At 46.9% G+C, this 17,622-nt stretch overlaps 1 protein-coding gene across 4 annotated transcripts in view; it reads left to right on the forward strand.

The window, feature by feature from the left end:
• The window catches only part of LOC146820793 (uncharacterized), a 114,752-nt gene that overhangs the window by 64,874 nt on the left and 32,256 nt on the right, over positions 1 to 17,622 (forward strand). The window lies entirely within an intron of this gene.

The raw sequence follows: 17,622 nt of genomic DNA on the forward strand, positions 1-17,622 counted from the left end.
AATGTCAAGGATTGTAGGGGTGTGCATGGTAAGTGTGATGAAAAGGGTATCTGCTGTCATATGTGCCCCAGAGTAAAGTGATAGAATGAGATGAAAATAATACATATTAATTAGCATGAATCATTGAAAAGTTTGCTCTGGAGCCTTGCACCATGTTCTGTGGTATGGTAGAACATAAATGAAAAGATAAACCTGAGCCCTTTAATTTATTCTTGTTATAGAACAACCAAGAGTTTTTGTATGTTAGATTTTTGTTTTAAAGTTGTGGCTGATGATTCATGTAAGAATGCCAGTTTAACATAGAGAAGGGCATTTAGCGTGAGTGCTGAGCTTTTTAGGTCTCGCGACCTGCGTTGCACTGCGCAGCAGTGCTCGCGCAGGTGAGAGTCCTTTTGTTCCGGGGTTCAGAAATGGACCCTGGAATCGCACACGCTCGTGCGTGTGTTTTTTGTCTGCTCTTCTGTCATTGGGCTTTGAGTGCGTGTATTTTGTTAACAGAGCACGCAATAGGCCAAAGGCGGGCGCATTGCTCTGCCCACGGCCTATTGGTGTCTGTTACCCGCACCAAAGCCCATGTGGTTTAAATTATCGTGCCCAGACATGGGCGCGATCATTGAAAACGTATGTCTCGCAGTGGCGCGCGCGCACCACTCGCGGGCGTTTTTAAAAAAAAATTTTAGCGATCGCTTTCGCGATCACTTTCAGTTCCGCTTGTTTGAAGTGTGGACTCTTAATGCAGAAGGTAAGTTGGGCAGGTTGTAGACTTCAGCAACAGTGGCCTGCGTCTGAAATCCTGGCTCTCTTATGGGACCAAATAGTGTGATACTGGGCAGATTACGTTTTCTCCCCGTGCCTTGGCTGCCTTTCCTTACTGAGACCGCCTAGTTAAACAGATTTTGGACACACTTGAAATATAGGCGCAGGTCTGTAAATGTGAGTTTCACTCCCTGACTCCTCTGCTCGCGCCTTCTGAGAAAATGAAATAGAAACTCGAAACCTGGATGACCTCACCGGTTCTCTTCGCGGATCTCTGCCCGGCTCGCTGTCCAGCTATCTGCCCCGCAATCCTGCCCTGCTCTCGTCACGTTCAGGGCTTCTCTTCAACCTGCTCTGTCCAACTCTCTGCTGTTGCTCAGTTCCATACTTCTGCCTAGGGTGCCCTCTGTCCAGCTCCCTGCCCGGCTCTCTCTACTGCTTTCTGCCCCACTCCCTGCCCCGCGTCCGGCTCTCTGATCTCCCTGCACGGCTCTCTGCCCCAGTCTTAGTTTCTTTCTCCCTGTCTCCCTCTCTGTCCGACTTTCTGCCCTACTCCCTGCCCCTCTGTGAGCTCCGCTCTGCCCTGTATTGGCCCCACTTTGTTCCCTTCTCTCTGCTGGGCCATAGCTGAAGCAAACCCCGTGGAGCGGATGTATGACGTTAAAACGCATACTTTTACAACGCATGCACTTACAACGCAATTTTTACAACGCAACATCCACTACAACGCATTCCATTACATCGCATGACACTACAACGCATTTTTAAAAACTACCTTTACAACGCATTCCATTACATCGCATACTACCTTTACAACGCATACCATTACAACGCATAATATTACATTGCATTTTAGGTAAGTATTGGATAGTATAGGGGTAAAAATTACTATTCTAACTCCAGGGGGTGCAACAGTAGGGTAAGTGTTGGATAGTATAGGGGTAAAAATTACTATTCTAACTCCAGGGGGTGCAACAGTAGGGTAAGTGTTGGATAGTATAGGGGTAAAAATTACTATTCTAACTCCAGAGGGTGCAACAGTAGGGTAAGTGTTGGATAGTATAGGGGTAAAAATTACTATTCTAACTCCAGGGGGTGCAACAGTAGGGTAAGTGTTGGATAGTATAGGGGTAAAAATTACTATTCTAACTCCAGGGGGTGCAACAGTAGGGTAAGTGTTGGATAGTATAGGGGTAAAAATTACTATTCTAACTCCAGGGGGTGCAACAGTAGGGTAAGTGTTGGATAGTGTAGTGTAATATTATGCGTTGTAATGGTATGCGTTGTAAAGGTAGTATGCGATGTAATGGAATGCGTTGTAAAGGTAGTTTTTAAAAATGCGTTGTAGTGTCATGCGATGTAATGGAATGCGTTGTAGTGGATGTTGCGTTGTAAAAATTGCGTTGTAAGTGTAGTGCGTTGTAAAAGTTGCGTTGTAAAGGTTGTTCCCCCCGTGGAGCACCTGATGGAAGAGACAATATGCTCCATCTGTCTAGACTACTACACAGACCCGGTGACCACGCAGTGCGGGCACAACTTCTGCCGGCCCTGCCTCGCCCGATGCTGGGCAGGAGTAGCCTCAAACTTCCCCTTCCCCGAGTGCCGGAATGCGTCACCCAAGGGTGCCCTGAGCTCCAACCGGCAGCTGGCCAACATTGTGCAGATTTCAAGGACTTCTGCCAGCAGGCGGCACAGCTACGGGTGGAGTGGGAGTGCGGCCGGCACCGCGGGAAGCTGTGGCTCTTCTGTAGGAAGGAGGGGACGGCCATCTGTGTGGTGTGCAGAGAGGCCAAGGAGCACCGGTCCCACGAGGCGGTGCCCCTGGAGGAAGCAGCCCTGGAGTACAAGGTAAGAGAACATTCACCCAGCTCACGGTGTGCGACAGACACTTGCTCCATTCATCCATCCATCTATCCACCCATCCATCATCCATCCGCCCACCTGTCCATCCATCCATCTATCCACCCATCCATCCACCCAACTATCTGCCCACCTATCCATCCATTCACACACTATCCATTCATCCGTCCACCCATCTGTCCATCCTCCCATCCATTCACCCATCCATACACCCATCCATACACTCACCTACGCACCCGCCCACCTGTCCATCCATCCATCCACCCACCATTCATTCATCCACCCACCCTTCCACTCATCCACACATCCTCCCATCCATCCACCCACCCATCCACCCACCCATCCATCCACCCACCCACCCACCATCCATCCATCTACCTGTCCACCTATCCATCCCCATCCACCCACCCTTCCTTCCTCCAACCCAAACACCCACCCACACATCCATCTTATTCCATTCGTCCACACATCACATTTCATCTATCCATCAGACACCCATTTATTCATAGCCAGCTCCATTCATCTATCCATCACCATATCGTATCAATTCATATATAACTTTATTCCATCCATCCATCCCCACTCATCCATCCATCCCCACTCATCCATCCATCCATCTTATTCCATTCGTCCACTTGTTTCATCTATCCGCCAGGCACCCATTCATCCATCGCCTTCTTACATTCATCCACCCATCACCCTACTGCATCCATTCATATATCACTTTATTCCGTCCATCCATCTCGCGGCCATTCATTCACCACCTTGTTTATCTTTGTATCTAGTTTATATTATGGTGGCTGCCATTGTCCGATGATTCGTGCTTGCATGGTTCTTTAAATATTATTTGCTGCTACTATCCCGTTGACTAGTACATAATTTATAGATCCTGGGAGGATGAAAAACAAAGTCAGTCTCTGGGTAACTAGCCGATGACCTGCAGGTAGGACATAGATTTCTGCAGCTGCCACGTTACCTAATGGTACCTTATTTGTGTCTTCATGCTGCAAAGATTTCGCAGCTGATACTTTCATTTCTGTTTTTAGGCCTCGCATACAGCTATTCGCTGTCTGAAGGCCAAAACCTCTTGTGGACCATACCAACAAGCATTTGCAATGCAATAGGTCTCGCATTATTAAAGTTTGAGCTATTGGTGTTGCATTATTATTAGCAATGCCAATAGCTCAAACTTTAATATTGCGAGACCTATTGCATTGTAAATGCTTGTTTCCTTTGTTGGTGCATATTTAAAAGTCCGCTTTTGTTATCCCATTCCTTCCTGCACAGGTTTCATGACCCTAGTTCTTGTCCATTGCACGTAATATGAAGCCTTAGCCACCCAGCAAGCAACTGGATTAGTGGAACACGTTAATTTATATCTCTGTATTGTTAATTGTGGACACAAAACACTGAGCAACCCAGGAGTTAGACTTGTTCATTAAAATGTAAGTTGTCAATTCATGGTCTAACATCCTGGACAGGTTCAAAGAGAAAGCCATGTGGGGTTTGGTTATAGCCCATTTGAAGCAACACATCTGGAGCGGCATTCACCTTATAGAAAAAAAAAGTCTTCAAGAAATACAGTTTTCTGACAGACTTATTACTGTTCATATTCACAGGGCACTAAGTATATTCATATTTATTCCTTGGGAAATTAGGAGTTAGATCACTGGGCATGATAGATCGGAGTAGTAATGTGGAGTGTTGTGTTGCTCAAATTAGGAAGTCCTCATCATAGAAATTTTGTTTTGAGCAGTGCATGTGCTAATAGAAAAAGAGTATCCCAACTGTGGGAAAGTGTCCCTTTTTAGGTCTCGCGCATAGCGATGCAGTGCGTAGCACTGATCGCGCAGCGTGTTCTGTGCATTGAGCAGGACTTCCCAGGCTGACGGGGACTTTCAAGGAGTGAGCAGGTTCGCTGTCACCAGGAGCTGCAGTTCTCTTGCCTCCTGTTGGCAGACACCTAGGCGTTGGCAGACACCCAAGTCCGGGGTCAGGGTGGAGGCTGGAAATGGTTATATCTGCACTGATCACTGAATTTGATGACGCCTTTTGGTGGGGTGGAATACTACGGACGAATTGTTCGCAGAGGCAGCTAAAGCCACCACAAAGCTCAGCAAACTTTTACAAAATATGGTTTTTTTTTTAAAGCAGAGGCAGTAAGGCCAGTGATAGTGATATGAAGGCCATCCTGCAGTGTGAACAAGTATCTTGCCTGTAACCCTGTAGGGTTGTCGGTCTCACTCCGAAAGTGACACCGTCGGTACAGATCAAAATCTGCAACCCTGCGCTCCAAGGCAGCGTGTTTCGTGAAACGTGCGCACCTGCAGCAGGTACAAGGTCATTACTGTGCCTGGAGCGTGGCAGCAGCGCTGTGGGCATCACCCCCTCGCCCATGTACGTGAAAGATCCCGTCATGCTGTCTGATCATGTCGCCGCGCGGCCCTGTCCGTCTTCCCCTATCCATCTTTTCACTCCTGTCCACCCTCAGACCTTTGCAGTATTTTAACGTGGCCTACGCACCTCTCATCTTCCCTTCCCCTCAAGTCCATCAATTTCTGTCTCCCCTCCAATGTACCTTTCCACTCACTCCCACGTCCCCTTCCCAGCTGTGGATCAATGTAAATGCCCACACGGCGATGCAACAAAAGGGGCAAAGGGACCCAAAAGGACAAGTCCTGCCCTAAATGGTAGGTGCTGAGCCGTAACTCGCAGGAGTTGGGAGTCAACTGATGCTTGCCAAGATCTGAAAGTGAATGGCCAAACCCTGGCCCAGAGTGATTTCCGGTGTTTGTATTTCTTCTCAGAACACTTTAGAAAAGATTGGTTCTGACATACTGACAAATTCAGTAGCAGTTTTAGAACAAGCATTTGCAATGCAATAGGTCTCGCATTACTGAATGTTTGAGCTATTGGTGTTGCATTATTATTAGCAATGCCAATAGCTCAAACTTTAATAATGCAAGACCTATTGCATTGCAAATGCTTGTTGTCATGGTCACCTCCACATTTTGCTACTGGTACTGATGTTTTTCGAATGATGTGCACTGGGTCCCTTCTAACCAGGCCCTAGTGCCAGTGCTCTTTCCCTAAAAACAAGGTAAAATGGTCTAATTGTAACCTAATTGGCACACACTTTAGCACTCCTGTCAGCAAGCCCCTAGTAAGTACTAAAGGGGGTCCCTCAGGGCTGCAGCATGTATTATTTCACCCTAAGGGACCTCCCTACAAATTGCATGCAGGCTGCCATTCCAAACTGCTTGTCATGGTGCAAACCATGACTGAAAACCCGACATGGCACACTCACTGTGCATTATATTACATCTGTGAGCATATCCGTATGAGCAGCTATGCCCCTGTGCTGCCTACTTAAATTACTAGATGGTACAAGTGAACAGGTAAGCCATCTTAAGTATATGTACTGGGCACTGGTCATTAGGAGCTCCCCAGCTACATAATGGCTTTACTAAAACCTATGGTGTTTGATATCAAACACCTTGTCTTAATAAATCTGTACTGTTGCCAGTACTAGATTTATTATGGCATGCACCCAGAGAGCACCTTAGAGGTGCCCCCTGAAAAGCCTAACAGTATCTTGTGTGCTAGCTGACGGGTATCATCCAGCCTGCCACAACAGACATGTTTCTGACCCCCTGCAGGTGAGAGCCAATGCTCTCTGAGGCCAAAAAATAATTCCTGCTCCAAAGTAACGTCTTCACACCTCCTCCAGCAGGATGGGTAGTGATTTAGCATATCAGGGGCGCCAAAGCCCCTGCCACCTTTGATATGCAGCCTCGGCTTCCCCCAGACCTGGAAGGTGTCACCCCATGCCCTGAGGCCTATTTGGCACCAGGACGGGTGGGAAATCAGCCAAGCTAGTATGCGTGTTGCATCATCTGGGCTAGTCACACTCGTAAGGTGTGCTACCAAGGGATAGCTGGACTCACGATCGCAGCGCTTTGTACTTGCTAGCGCTTACGTGTGCTTGCACAGGTGTTTATTAGCCTTTTTAAATCATTACCCGTTTTTTGTATTTTAGTTAGTTAATTTGTTCTTACCCTGGTTTTAGCTGCATTTCATTCCGCCCACACTCTCGCACTATAAATTGTGTCATCACCGCTGTTTTAGCGGACTGTATTTGCGGAGTATTCGGTTTTCGCCGCCATCTTGGGGGTACCTGAATAGTTTCGTGGCGCCATTGCACTGAGCGTTCTAGTGCTCAGGCGGACGGGAGGGGAGATACTATTTAAGCTGACCATTAATCACCGTGCTCTAAGGGATAGCTGGACTCACGATCGCGGCGCTTTGTACTTGCTAGCGCTTACGCGTGCTTGCACAGGGGTTTATTAGCCTTTTTAAATCATTACCCGTTTTTTGTATTTTAGTTAGTTAATTTGTTCTTACCCTGGTTTTAGCTGCATTTCATTCCGCCCACACTCTCGCACTATAAATTGTGTCATCACCGCTGTTTTAGCGGACTGTATTTGCGGAGTATTCGGTTTTCGCCGCCATCTTGGGGGTACCTGAATAGTTTCGTGGCACCATTGCACTGAGCGTTCTAGTGCTCAGGCGGACGGGAGGGGAGATACTATTTAAGCTGACCATTAATCACCGTGCTCTAAGGGATAGCTGGACTCACGATCGCGGCGCTTTGTACTTGCTAGCGCTTACGCGTGCTTGCACAGGTGTTTATTAGCCTTTTTAAATCATTACCCGTTTTTTGTATTTTAGTTAGTTCATTTGTTCTTACCCTGGTTTTAGCTGCATTTCATTCCGCCCACACTCTCGCACTATAAATTGTGTCATCACCGCTGTTTTAGCGGACTGTATTTGCGGAGTATTCGGTTTTCGCCGCCATCTTGGGGGTACCTGAATAGTTTCGTGGCGCCATTGCACTGAGCGTTCTAGTGCTCAGGCGGACGGGAGGGGAGATACTATTTAAGCTGACCATTAATCACCGTGCTCTAAGGGATAGCTGGACTCACGATCGCGGCGCTTTGTACTTGCTAGCGCTTACGCGTGCTTGCACAGGTGTTTATTAGCCTTTTTAAATCATTACCCGTTTTTTGTATTTTAGTTAGTTAATTTGTTCTTACCCTGGTTTTAGCTGCATTTCATTCCGCCCACACTCTCGCACTATAAATTGTGTCATCACCGCTGTTTTAGCGGACTGTATTTGCGGAGTATTCGGTTTTCGCCGCCATCTTGGGGGTACCTGAATAGTTTTGTGGCGCCATTGCACTGAGCGTTCTAGTGCTCAGGCGGACGGGAGGGGAGATACTATTTAAGCTGACCATTAATCACCGTGCTCTAAGGGATAGCTGGACTCACGATCGCGGCGCTTTGTACTTGCTAGCGCTTACGCGTGCTTGCACAGGGGTTTATTAGCCTTTTTAAATCATTACCCGGTTTTTGTATTTTAGTTAGTTAATTTGTTCTTACCCTGGTTTTAGCTGCATTTCATTCCGCCCACACTCTCGCACTATAAATTGTTTCATCACCGCTGTTTTAGCGGACTGTATTTGCGGAGTATTCGGTTTTCGCCGCCATCTTGGGGGTACCTGAATAGTTTCGTGGCGCCATTGCACTGAGCGTTCTAGTGCTCAGGCGGACGGAAGGGGAGATACTATTTGACCCTCTTATGTGGTCGCGCAGCGGTAACACGCAGCGGTAGTGCCTGTGCGCCCGTCAGCGCTAAGGAGGCGCGGAGACGGGAGACCCTGCGTAAGTCACTTGTTATATCGCTGCGGGTATAGATATGTGGACTACGGTCGTTCAGTCATGCTCTGTACCCTGCCTCTCGTGTTGTAGGGACTTGGCTACCGATAACATGCCTAATCCTGACGGCAGTGAGCATTATGACGCTGTGGACACGCGTGACCCGATCATTAAAACAGTTACTAATCCCATGGTAATACGAAGTGGCCTCATAAATGCCCGTTCGCTCTGCAAAAACGCTCAGAATATATATGATCTGATCACGGACAACATGCTTGATTGGCTTTTGGTTACAGAAACCTGGCTTAAGCCGTGGTGTAATCCCGACTTAGCCATAGCCTTACCGCAGGACTATTCTATTCAGCGTTTAGACAGACTTGAACAACGGGGAGGGGGCATTGCTATTATCCATCGCAACTCCTTAAAATGTTCTTCTTACGAACTGGTAGACATTAAAGGAGCCGAAGCGCTAGCTTTTTCTCTGGTCATTCACGAGTCATTCACCTTTTCTGGTGTATTAATTTATCGCCCTCCGGGCCCCTCGAAGGAGTTTCTGGAAAGTGTGGGAGATGTGCTAAGTGACTTAGTGCTTAGATTTTCCAACTTTACGATCTTGGGAGATCTAAACCTGCACCTTGATTCTCCTATAGCCCCAGGAGTCGACTGTCTCATGGAGATTATTAACGTCCTGGGACTTACTCTTTTGACCCATGAACATACACATTCAGGAGGTCACACTTTGGACTGCATTTGTTCTAATTCTACCAGGATTGCCGTGAAGTCACCTTGTCCCCAGATCTGGTCCGACCATTTTTTTATACCTTTTGATATTTTATCAAATCATAGAACTATGATACCTAGTACAAATAACATAACTATTCCCAATTTAACACGCAAACCTAATTGGAAGAAATTATCCAGAAGACCTGATGTGATCGAATCTCTTAAATCTAGTTTACCGATGACAACAGGCAACACATCTACAGATAACCATAGTTTCTGTGATTGAATAACTACGACAGGCCATCGATTAGATCCTATCAAATTTCAGACTTCGAGTTCCAGTACAACTAAAAGGAGGGCCCCCTGGTTCTCACCTGCCTTGAGATTAGAATTGACAGAGTTAAGAGTACTGGAACGGAGATGGTGCAGGCAATATGAAGTTTCTGCTTGCGACACTTATAAACGGGCTAGAAGAAAATACCATGCAGGTATAAAGTTAGCTAAGAAAGCCCATTACCTACAGGCCATTTCTATGGCAGCTCAAGGGAAAAAAGAAAAAGAAATCTTTAAAATAGTCAAGGATTTTATGAATCCCTCAGTTCTTTTACAGGAAATTCCGCCATCCCAAAAACTCTGTAATGAAATATCAGATTATTTTGAGAACAAAATATTGGATATTGTGAGGACCTTTCCTCCAATATCCCCTACCTCAGGAACTGCTGAAGAAACAGAAAGGGAGAAGTGCTTAACCGGCTTGGAAACATTCTCTCATGTTTCCTTGGAAGATTCCCTTAAAGTTATTCTGGCATGCAAATCTGGATCTCCTTTTGATCCATGCCCTCCTTCGGTCTTACAGTCCTTAGCAATAGCAATTAACCCCATTATTAATGGGATTATCAATTCATCTTTAGCCACGGCTGACGTTCCAAATGATTGGAAACTTGCCGCTGTCAAGCCTCTTCATAAAAAGGCATTAGCTGACCCGACCACCCTTTCCAATTTACGGCCGATTTCCCTGCTCCCGGCATTATCCAAAATGACTGAGAAGTTCGTGAACTACCAACTTACGAGCTTCCTGGAAGAAAACAATATCTTGCATCCAAATCAGTCTGGGTTCCGGTCAAATCACTCTACCGAGTCTGCCCTGCTGTTTACAGTAGAGACCCTTCGCATGGCCATGGACCAGGGAAAGAAGGCTGTTTTAATCCTACTCGACCTGTCGGCAGCCTTTGATACGGTTTCACATAACATCCTCGTGAACCGGCTGGCTGCCGCAGGAGGAGGCGGGATGGTTCTGGCTTGGCTTAGAAATTTCCTTACAGACAGACGCCAAACTACAGTGCTAGGTGGTTTCCAATCTGAGGCCAAGGCCCTCAGCTCTGGAGTTCCCCAGGGATCAAGTTTAAGTCTGTTACTTTTTAATCTGTACATGGTTCCCCTGGTAAAACTGATCTCAAGCTTTCAGATCAGTACAATTTCGTATGCTGACGATACTCAGCTTATCCTAGTTCTAGATAGTGAGCGGTCGGGTACCGAGAAAAATCTTAAAGAGTGCCTAGCAGCAACATTTAATTGGATGACTGATAATCATCTTAAATGCAATGCTGGCAAAACTGAAATCATCCCATTCGGAAAGCAAAATTTGTTTTCCCCGATTACTTGTTGGCCTGATGATGCAGAAGCCCCTCCTAAGACCATTACCTCTGCCCGAAATCTGGGCATTAAGTTTGACTGCCAATTATCCTTCAAACAACAAGCGCTTGCTGTAGCTGGTTCATGCTTCCACATAATAAAAGCTTTAAGGAAGTTTTTTGATCTTCTTCCTTTGCCAGCTAGGAAAACGGTCTTAGTTGCTTTAATTACCTCCAAGTTGGACTACTGTAATAGTTTATATGCTGGAGCTAATAAATCAGTTCTCCACAGACGGCAAATGGTCCAACATGCTGCGGCCCGTTTAGTACTACGCTGGCCCCGTAAGTCATCAGCTTCAGCAGCATTGAATGCGCTTCATTGGCTTCCAATTGGTAAAAGGATTCTTTTTAAGATCCTCTTACTCACTTTTAGGGCTTTCCATCACCAAGGTCCTAAATATCTATGCAATGGTTTTAGACGTTACCATCCGGCACGGTGCTTAAGATCTGCGGGTCTTAACTTGCTCACAACCCCCAGATTCAAGCTAGCCACAAAAGGTGGTAAATCTCTTTTTGTATTGGGGGCTAAGGCCTGGAATAAGCTTCCTCTTTCTATACGATCCTTGTCTCAGGAAACTCAATTTAGGAGGGTTCTAAAAACATGGGTTTTTTCCCTTACTGATGCAGCTTGCTCAGCAATGGTGTAGATATTTAGCGTTTAGCGTGAATGTGTCCACCTCTGCCAACTACTTCATCTGGTTGGATTAGCGCCAAGATACTCCTTGGAGTGGTAGCCGCGCTATATAAGTTCACATTACATTACATTACATTACCTGATGTGCTCCACGAAAGGCGAGATCTGCTATCTTGTTTTTGGTGGAATTAGGAACTCTGGGACAGGGTTATGCCCACAATCCCCACAGGAAGTGGTCATATAGGAGGTGTATTGACCCAGGGGTAAGTAGCCTATTGGCTACTACCCTTCACGCCCCTAAATTTAGTATTTAGGTGGCCCCATGACACAAGGAACTCCGATCAGTGTGCTTGAAAGAAGAAGACAGACAAAGAAGAGCTGAAGATGTGAGAATTGTGGAGTAGCTGTGGACTTTGGTGCCAGACTCTGCCTAATGGCTCCTGTCAAAGATGTTATGTTATGTTATCCGGATTTGTAGAGCGCACAGCTGCCCCAGCAAAGGGGCGTCCCGGCGTTATAAAGGACAAAATACCGGACACAGGTAATACCAAAGACAAGAGCGTAGCAGCACTAAAGATCCAGAGGAAAAAGGAAGGTTTTAACAGCTTTCCTAAAGGCAAAAAGTTTGTTGATTGTGTGGACATGAACAGGAAGAGAGTTCCAGACCCTGGCCGCAAGTACTCTAAAAGAGCGGCCGCCGGTCCTAGCTCTCTTAAAGCGCGGGACTGTGACCAAGTGAAGACCTGAGGATCTTAGAGAGCGCGAGGGAACATAAGGCAGAATAAAGTGCTCCAGGATCTGAGGAGAAGAATGCTTCAGGATTTTAAACACAAGGCACAGAGATTTAAACTTAATCCTCTGAGCGACAGGGAGCCAATGAAGTTTGACAATGGTCTTTTTGGCCGAGCAAAATCTCGGTAAGCCGACCAGAGCCCTGGCGGCAGCGTTTTGGACGCGTTGAAATCTAGAAAGTTCCGCCAAGTTAGCCCCCAACAGAAGAGAGCTCGCATAGTCCAACCTAGACAAAATCGTGGCTTGAACAATAAGCTGTCTGGTTGGAGCATCAAAAAATGTAAAGATCGGTCTAAGCCTACGTAAAATCTCAAAACACGTGGCAGCAGTTTTCTTAGTGTGACAGGCAAAACTGAGTTTGGAATCCAACCAAATCCCAAGGTTCTTAACCTCGGTGACAGGAAGAGGAGTTGAACCAAGCTCGGGTGGCCACCAATGATCACCCCAGAGATGACTCTGCTTGCCGACAATGAGCACTTCGTTTTTTTTAGTGTTCAATTGCAGGCAATTGTCTGTCATCTAGTGGGCCACTGAGCTCAGGCCCTCGCGGAACCTAGCAGCCTCGAGGTCGGAGGCCCCACTTAATGCAACCGCCAGCTGCGTGTCGTCAGCATAGGACACCATAGTCATGTTCCAGCGCTTGGCGACAGCAGCCAGCGGCTGCACATAGAGATTGAAGAGTGTGGGGCTCAGAGCTGACCCTTGCGGCACACCCTGAGTGATAGGATAGGGTTTAGATTGAAAGGGAGGGGTAACAACCCTAAACGTGCGACCGGATAAAAACGATCGAAACCACTCAAGTGCCACGTTATCGACACCAGCCTCACCCAAACGCTGTAGTAAAATCGCGTGGGAGACGGTGTCGAAGGCGGCACTGAGATCAAGAAGCACCAGTGCCGCCGTTTGACCAGCATCGACCAAGGTACGCAGGTGCTCAACCATAAAGAGCAACGCAGTCTCAGTACTATGGCCGGATCGAAAGCCATTCTGCGAGGGATCCAAAATGTTAGCACAATGAAGATGGTTAGATAAGATGGCGTTAACATGGACCTCAGTCAGTTTTGCGACCCATGGGAGAAGAGATATAGGGCGATAGTTCTCCAGCTTTAATGGATCCAAGGCAGGTTTTTTTAAAATAGGCATCACCTGAGCTTGTTTCCAGCTAGCAGGGACAGAGCCAGACGTCAAAGATAGATTGACAAGATCACGCAGGGGAGGAAGTCAAAGTGACGCTGAATCTCTAAATTGGGCAGGTTGAAGAGGATCCCTAGGAGAGCCAGATTTGACTTTGGCCACAATTTTATTGAACTCCTCCATCGAAAGCTCTGGGAAAGAGCACAAAGACATAGTAGTCATTGGACAAGGTTCCAACTTCTCCACAGAGACTGATGGAACAGAAAAAGAACGATAAATGGCCTCCACCTTTTCCACGAAAAAGGCGGCCAGGTCCTCACAATGCCAGGCAGAACAGATCTCAGCGACTGGAGCTCTACTGGCTGTAAGATCCTTAAGCACCTTGAAAACTAATGTAGTAGGATTGGTGCTGATGTTAAATTCGCGAGAATAATAGGCAGCCCGGGCTTTAGTAACCGCTCTATGATATTTCTTAGTCCTGGCACGATAGATCGCTTTCCTGCCTGGCAAATAAGACTTACGCCAGGCTCTTTCAGCTTGTTTGCAAGATTTTCTAAGGAGCCAAAGCAAATCATCATACCAAGGACTGGGTTCAGCACGACGGCGTTTACTCTCAGCCATTGGGATCAAGCAGTCCAGGGCTCCAGTCAGCCAATTGCAAAAAAGATCATATCCCGACTCAACATCCAAAAAAGGGCCCAAAGGATGTTGGCCAAGAAGACGATGAAAATCAGCTAATTTCAGCTTTCTCCATGGACGCCTAAAAAGCACAGGCGAAGTTACTCTGTGAGGAAAGTCCTCAATCACAAGGTGTAACTCTATAAGATGGTGATCGGTCCAGGCCATAGGCCTGGGAAGTAGGACTTTAGCCGCCGATAAGTTGGTAAAAATAGGGTCCAGAATATGTCCACCAACATGGGTACAATGATTAACCAACTGAAATAGCTGGACAGCTTCCAAATCAGCAAGAGTACTACTAACTGCAGGGGAAAGGAGAGTATCAAAGTGAAGATTTAAATCGCCAATGATACTGAAGTTAGCAGCCCTTAAGGCTAAAGTACTGACAGCTTCAGGAAGGGCTAACCTAAAAGCGGCATCCGGGCCATGAGGCCGATAGATTAGTAGGCCAGAGAAAGTAAAGTGAGGATTGACCGAGATGCGAAAGTAAGCACTTTCGCAGCCAGCAATATCCATGGCTTTCCATATGCATGAGTAGCAGGATTTAATAGCGGCCGCAATGCCCCCTCCTCTCGAATTACGATTATGAGTGAATATCACATACTCAGAGGGGAGAGCCAAGTTCACCGCAGCCGAGGCATCATCATGCAGCCATGTCTCTGACATAAACAGAACATCGGGGGCTACATCCGTAAGTAGACTATGCACATCCTGATGGTGTCTAACCAAAGACCTCACATTGAGATGGCAGACCTTAAAGATAAACGGGTCCTGAGATTTCACCAACGGGGGCGTAATAACTGCGGGGCAGTCTAAGAGGGCTGTCCTATATGCAGAGATAGGGACAGGAGATGGAAGTCTAAATACGCACTTAGGGCAATTAATAGGGCCAGAGAGAGGATGAAGCGGAATATGCATGCACGGCACTAAATTACGAAAACTAAGCAGATCAGTTCTAGTAAGCATGCTGTGGAAAAGTAAGGAAATACAGCAACCGGAGGAAGACTACAGAGCCCTGCCTTAACCCTGACTCGGCGCGGACGAGCGCAGACGGGCAGGACTCTGGCACGACTCAGGCGCAGGGAGGACGCTCCCGCTGCGCGTCACCGCTGCGCGCTTGAAGGACTGGCTTATATAGGGTGTCCGCGAGTGATCAGCACCACTGGGACACTCAATATGGCGCCCAAACTGTGTCACCCAGTCCACTCACAATATGGCGGCCAATTCCCTCCAAACTTCCTGAAACCCCGGGACCCGACCCGCTAAGCAGCGGTGTTACAACAAATTACAGTGCAGGTAAGGGGGCATTCCCCAGGTTAAAAGCAGGGAAAAATAAATTAAAATTAAACGCAAATCGAAAAACGGGTAGCAGTAAAAATAGCAGTATATGCACAGCGCGGCTAAACCGCAGCGCTAAGTACAATAACGCCTACACCACAGCGCGAGTCCAATGGCGCACTAGTAATCATAGGTACCTTTGTCCAGCTGACCCCCTTGATGCACCGCCTTATATAGGGTGTCCGCGAGTGATCAGCACCACTGGGACACTCAATATGGCGCCCAAACTGTATCACCCAGTCCACTTACAATATGGCGGCCAATTCCCTCCAAACTTCCTGAAACCCCGGGACCGGACCCGCTAAGCAGCGGTGTTACAACAAATTACAGTGCAGGTAAGGGGGCATTCCCCAGGTTAAAAGCAGGGAAAAATAAATTAAAATTAAACGCAAATGGAAAAACGGGTAGCAGTAAAAATAGCATTATATGCACAGCGCGCCTACACCGCAGCGCTAAGTACAATAACGCCTACACCACAGCGCGAGTCCAATGGCGCACTAGTAATCATAGGTACCTTTGTCCACATAACAAACAAGTCACCCCTTAAATGTTAACTAACAACAATGCGCGTGCTGGTAATGATAAGCACCAGGACAGGCGTAAAAATAACTGTCTCCTGAATGTTATTGAAAAACTAAATTAAAATCAATTCAAAGTGTGGAGTTTGCTGCACTGGTCTACATGTAGGGTTGTCCTCCATAAGGCCTCCTCCATGTAAACAGACCACAAACAAAGTAAAAATAAAATAACTAACTATTGTACCTTTTTGGAAGAAAAAAATACTAAGTCAAACAGAATGAAACGGTAAGAAGCAAAACAGAGCGATGAAAAGAAAACTGCATCTTCAAAGAAGATGCCAGACAGTTCTGAAGAGAAACGGGAAAAACAAAACTAGATGAAAAAAATATCAGGTAACAAAGAATTCCATTTATTCTACTGACATCATTCAGGGAATTCCACAACTGCCCCAAAATATACAGACTTCCAATCAAATGAACAAAAGTTTACAAATATGCAGAATACACCCAAAGTGTTGACGAACATATGCATGACAGAGCACTCAAAGCACGCAATATGAACATCTCTCAAAGTGCGTGAGTGCTGGCTATATACTACACCAGAAACATATCAAACAGCTTTCCAGGTGAGCATCAGAGTTGTGGTCGTGCTTCCCACCCCGAAACCAGGACTGGCACAGATGCCTCCCGTGACCCTCAAGCATGCGCAGGTTTGCCCTCTGCAGGACTCCGACTAGTCCTGCAGCTGTGCATCCTCCCTCAACCTTGGAGGGCTGCTAGCACTTCCCTGCAGCGTGCAGGCACCAACCGTAAAGTGGAGTTCACCGATCTGCTGACCACCAGGTCCACCTATGTTGCAGCAGCCGAGGAGAAGGTTCCTCAAGCCCCCTGAGGTCAGCCCTGCTCCCTAGCTAGTTTTGAGACACTAGACCCTTCAGGAGCCCTCCAGCACCAATCCTCAGAGTACCGGAGCCCTTGCAGCAACCAGGTCTTGTTCAGTGTCCAGCCCGGACACCAACACATCCGAGACAGACTTACCGACATGGGACATCAGCATTAGAGAAGCCATCGTTGAGATTATCCCTGTTGTCCTATATTGTACCCATCTCCAGATCAACCTAAGAAGTGAGAGCCTACAATTCAAGCAATCTGCCTGACAAAATCGCTCTGCACCTGACCCCGAGACTACCGACCGTGCACCCTTGCTACAGAGACCCTAAAGAGCCGAGCTCCCCCTTTGGGTTCTGCCGGACTGGTTCCCCAGTCTCCAATTGCAGCCTTTTTCTTGTTGCAGGTTTCCCCATTGACTTCAGCGGTAGCTTTTGAGATTACCCTCGCAACCAGCACTTCTGCACCCAGACACTCCAGGGCAGGTAAATCGAAACTACTGGTGGTTCTAAGGACCTTTGCCCCTACTTACCTTAAGTCCAGAAGAACAACCCTGTAACTTGATTGCAAGCATACCTATGCAGTGTATGTTTCTCCCATAGGAAAACATTACAGTGTTCAAGGCTCATGCCTCACACCTGACAGCCGTATTTCTTTGTGATTCTGAAAATCGCTAACTCAAAAATCACTTGCCCGACCGATTTCAAAGGTCTTGGTGTCTAAATTATTATAAAAATCGATGTTATTTTCTAAATTGGGCTCGGATTTCCTTATTCAGTGTGTGCCTTATTTATTGACCTGGTGTGTGAATCAAATGACTAACACTCCCCTTTGATAATCCTAAACTGCTCAACCACACTACCACAAAGAGAGCATTTGACATTTTTAAAGA

Source organism: Triturus cristatus, chromosome 6, assembly GCF_964204655.1.
Source record: "Triturus cristatus chromosome 6, aTriCri1.1, whole genome shotgun sequence".
Lineage (NCBI taxonomy): Eukaryota > Metazoa > Chordata > Amphibia > Caudata > Salamandridae > Triturus > Triturus cristatus.